We start from the raw sequence: 4,692 nt of genomic DNA, 5'->3' as shown, positions 1-4,692 counted from the left end.
GGGCCCAGCCGCTCCGCGGCATGCGGGATCCTCCCGGACCAGGGCACGAACCCGTGTCCCCTGCATCGGCAGGCGGACTCCCAACCACTGCGCCACCAGGGAAGCCCCCTTCTGAGTTTTTGTTAGACTTAGAAAGTCCTTCCTGACTCCAAAATCATAAATCATTCTCCCATGTTCTTTTCTAGTACTTATATGAGTCAATACATTTGGACTTTATCTTGGTATATAGGGAGATAGGACTCCACCTTCATTATTTTTCAGATGACTACCAGGTTTTTCTAGGAGGTTATACTAGAGATATACTTGCACATATTTACAAAGATAAATGTTAAAATATATTTATTATAGTTTTGTTTGAAATGACAACATATTGAAAACAACTTCGCATCCTTCAATAAGGACTGGTTATATAAATTAGAGTTTATTCTCACCTTACAATAAAATACAACTGTTTAAAAGAAAGAGGTTCTCTAAGGACTGATATGGAATCCCAAAATTATGTGCTCAAGTTATAAATCAACCCTAATGTGAAGAACAGTGTTTATTCAATTTCTGATTTTAAAATATACATACAGTACAAACCAAAGCAAAACATATGTACACATAGTTACAGAAAAAACTAGAGAAAAATGATAATCTGGGGGGCTAAGAAACGGGTAGAGAAGAGATTTAATTATTTATATTTTTTGTACTGTATTCATGTACAAGATCATCAGTTTAAATAAATGAATAAAAAAGAGAAAAAATAATAGATTTTTAAAACTCAAGTCATTCTATTTTGGTGGCTGATTCATTATCATGTTATGTAGATTTGTAAGATAATATCATTTACATCATTGAAACCTGCCCCTTAGTTTAGCACTTTTTAATACATAGGTGTAAAAAATGTGGATCAGCAGTTCCCTCTGCTGGTCATCAGTTGAAATTCAATGACCTAGAAATCAATAAACCTATCTGATGCTTTATTTTGTGATAATTATCATGTACTCAGTATATCATGAGTGATAATATTTTATACCATAATTTTAAAAAAATCACAGTGGGAGTTTCCTAAAGTTAAAAAAAATCACACATTTTTGTAGCAGTTCACAATTCTAGAGTTTTAACTGTTGTCTGAGTACAGAACGCTACCTTTGATGATGTGGGAATATTGAGAATAAAATAACTTTTTTTTTTTTTTTTTTTTTTTTTTTTTTTTTTTTTTTTTTGCGGTACGCGGGTCTCTCACTGTTGTGGCATCTCCTGTCGCGGAGCACAGGTTCCGGACGCGCAGGCTCAGCGGCCATGGCCCACGGGCCCAGCCACTCCACGGTATGTGGGATCCTCCCGGACCGGGGCACGAACCCGTGTCCCCTGCATCGGCAGGCGGACTCCCAACCACTGTGCCACCAGGGAAGCCCCAAAATAACTATTTTTTAACAATAGTTATCAACAATTTGTATAAAAGTAAGCAACATTGTGTATGTCTTGTCAGGCTGTATATTTTCATCATGTTCATCACTGTTATGATTCATTCATTTTACAGATATCAAGTACTTGGTATGTGTCAGGCACATCCTAATGCTGGGATACACTGTGAATAGGCAAACTTCCTGCTGTCATAGAGCTTACTTCCTACCAAAGGAGACAAAATTAACATAATTGACGAAAAATACATAGCATGCTAGTCTGATAAATGCTGAAGAAAGACAAATAAATATAATGTGAAGAATGAGTTTGGAGGGAAGGCTGCAATTGTAGATAGGGTAGCCAAAGGAGGGCTTACCTAGGGGTGAATTTGAATAAAGACCTGGAGCAACTGAAGAGGCTAGCCAGGAGATACCCAAGAAAATGCATCCAGGCAGAAAAGCAAGTGCAAAGGTCCTGAGGTGCAAGTTTGCCCGGCATGTTTGAGAAACAGCAAGGAGGCCTGTGTGACTGGAGTGAAAAGGATAGAGGAGAGTGGTAGGAAATGAAGTCAGAGCATTAATGGGGAAAACTAATCATGTAAGATCTTTGGGTTATAGAAGAACATTGGCTTTTACTCTAAGCAAGGTAGGAAGCTGTTGAAGGATTTTAAGGAGAGCGGGTATGTGCTCTGAATAAATGAATAAACTGAAAGGAGTCAAGGGTAGAAACAGTGAGATTAGTTAGATGTTTATAACAAGAATCCAGGAGGAGAAATAATGACAAGTAGTCATAGAGAGATGGACAGATCTCTCTAGAGATGACGATAGATAGATAGATGAATAGATAGATAGGTAGATACATAGGTAGAGAAAGAGAGATATAGATAGGTAGATAGATGCTGTTAGATGAGACAGGATATGCTGGCATGAGACTAACAGAAGACTCAAGAATGACTTCAAGATTTTGACCTGAGCAACTAGAGGAATGTAGCTGCGATTAATTGAGACGTCATAGAGGGAGGGATGAGTATCAGGAGCTCAGTTTCAGAAGGTTGAAGCTAAGATCCTATTAAATATTAAATATTCGGGGCTTCCCTGGTGGCGCAGTGGTTGAGAGTCCGCCTGCCAATGCAGGGGACACGGGTTCGTGCCCCAGTCCGGGAGGATCCCACGTGCTGCAGAGCGGCTGGGCCCGTGAGCCATGGCCGCTGCTGAGCCTGCGCGTCCAGAGCCTGTGCTCCGCAACGCGAGAGGCCACAATAGTGAGAGGCCCGCGTACCGCAAAAATAAATAAATAAATAAATATTAAATATTCAAGTGGAGGTTGTCAAATAGGCAGTTGAGTACATGGTCTGGATTCAGGGGAGAGGTTTGGGTTGGAGATAGTATAAAACAGGGAGTCCTGGGGCTTCCCTGGTGGTGCAGTGGTTGAGAGTCCGCCTGCCAATGCAGGGGACACGGGTTCGAGCCCTGGTCTGGGAAGATCCCACATGCCGTGGAGCAACTAAGCCTGTGCGCCACAACTACTGAGCCTCCGCGTCTGGAGCTTGTGCCCCGCAACAAGAGAGGCCGCGACAGTGAGAGGCCCGAGCACCGTGATGAAGAGTGGCCCCCGCTTCCCGCAACTAGAGAAAAGCTCTCGCACAGAAATGAAGACCCAAGCAGCCAAAAATAAATTAATTAATTAAATTTAAAAAACAAAGCAAAACAGGGAGTCCTCAGCATAAAGGTGGCATATAAGTCTGTGGGACCTATTGAGCTCACCCAGGAAGTGAAGGCAGATGGGAAAGAGAAGTCCAAGGCCTGAGACCTATGACACGTCAACATTGATCAGTATGGGTAATGAGATGAGGAGGAACCAGCAAAAGAGAGAGCAGCAGAAAGGTAGAAGGGGGACTTCCCTGGTGGCCCAGTGGTTAAGAGTCCGCTTTCCAATGTAGGGGACTCGGGCTCGATCCCTCATCAGGGGACTAAGATCTCACATACTGTGGGGGAGCTGAGCCCGTGCGCTACAACTACTGAGCCCATGCGCTCTAGAGCCCATGCACCACTACTAGAGAGAGGACACACCGCGAGGAGCCCACATGCCGCAACTAAGACCCGATGCAGCCAAATAAATAAATAAACAAATATTTTTTTTAAAAAAAGGAAGGTAGAAGGAGGAAAATCCAGTAAATGTGATGTCCTCAAAGCCAGGTAGGGAAAGTTTCAAGCAAGACAAAGTGATCAACTGCTGATCGGTCAAGTAAAATGAGGACCAGGACATGATTTTGGATTAGCAATAAAGGAGCAGGTAAGTGGTAATCTTGAAAAGAGCAATTTCATTTTGCAAACCAAAGAATGTTGCTCATCATCTAGTTCTACAAGAATGAAGTCACTAGCCACTGCAGTCACTGACCTTTAACACACCCTGAAAGGAGTTCAGGGCAGAGATCAGGAATGAGGCACTCTGTGCTCTGGGAAAAACTGGCAGAACAGGCCTTCAGATAGTTATTTTCAGGAGAAAATTTTATGAACCCAATGTCTTGCATCTTCTCATACCTAGAAAAGCACTAAAATCATTAACGGAGACACCTGCTCCTCGTGACTAGCAGCAACCTTCGACCGAGATCTGTGCTTGGTTGCACGTAATCCCTTCACCAAAATCACATGCATACTGACCTCCCCTCGCACCCCTTTGGAGCAGTTCCCCAAGCTACCTGAGAGGCTCCCAGGCTATAGTCCTCAGCAATCCCCAAATAAAACCTAACAGCTCTCATGTTGTGCTTTTTTTTTTTTTTTTAGTTGACAATTATAATGTGTTTAAAAGTGAACAGGAGGAGAGAAATTAGAGACTGAGTATGGATCCTGCTTCTTAAGAGTTCACTGTGATTGGGGACCTCCCTGGTGGTGCAGTGGTTAAGAATCCGCCTGCCACTGCAAGGGACATGGGTTCGATCCCTGGCTCGGGAAGATCCCACATGCTGTGGAGCAACTAAGCCCCCTGCGCCACAGCTACTGAGCCCCCACAGCGCTCTAGAGCATGGGAGCCACAACTATTGAAGCCTGAGCACCTAGGGTCCGTGCTCCGTAACAAGGAAAGCCACCGCAATGAGAAGTCAGCGCACCACAATGGAGAGTAGCCCCCACTCACTGCAACTAGAGAAAGCCAGCGTGCGGCAACGAAGACCCAACGCAGCCATAAATTAATTAATTAATTTTTAAGAAAAAGAGTTAATTAATTAATTAGTTAATTAATTAATTAATATTTAAGAAAAAGAGTTCACTGTGATTCCTGTACAATATTGTGCTTTTTTTTTTTTTT

This window comes from Neophocaena asiaeorientalis, unplaced genomic scaffold, assembly GCF_003031525.2.
Source record: "Neophocaena asiaeorientalis asiaeorientalis breed wild unplaced genomic scaffold, Neophocaena_asiaeorientalis_V1.1 scaffold150, whole genome shotgun sequence".
NCBI lineage: Eukaryota > Metazoa > Chordata > Mammalia > Artiodactyla > Phocoenidae > Neophocaena > Neophocaena asiaeorientalis.
This window is presented reverse-complemented; position numbering follows the sequence as displayed.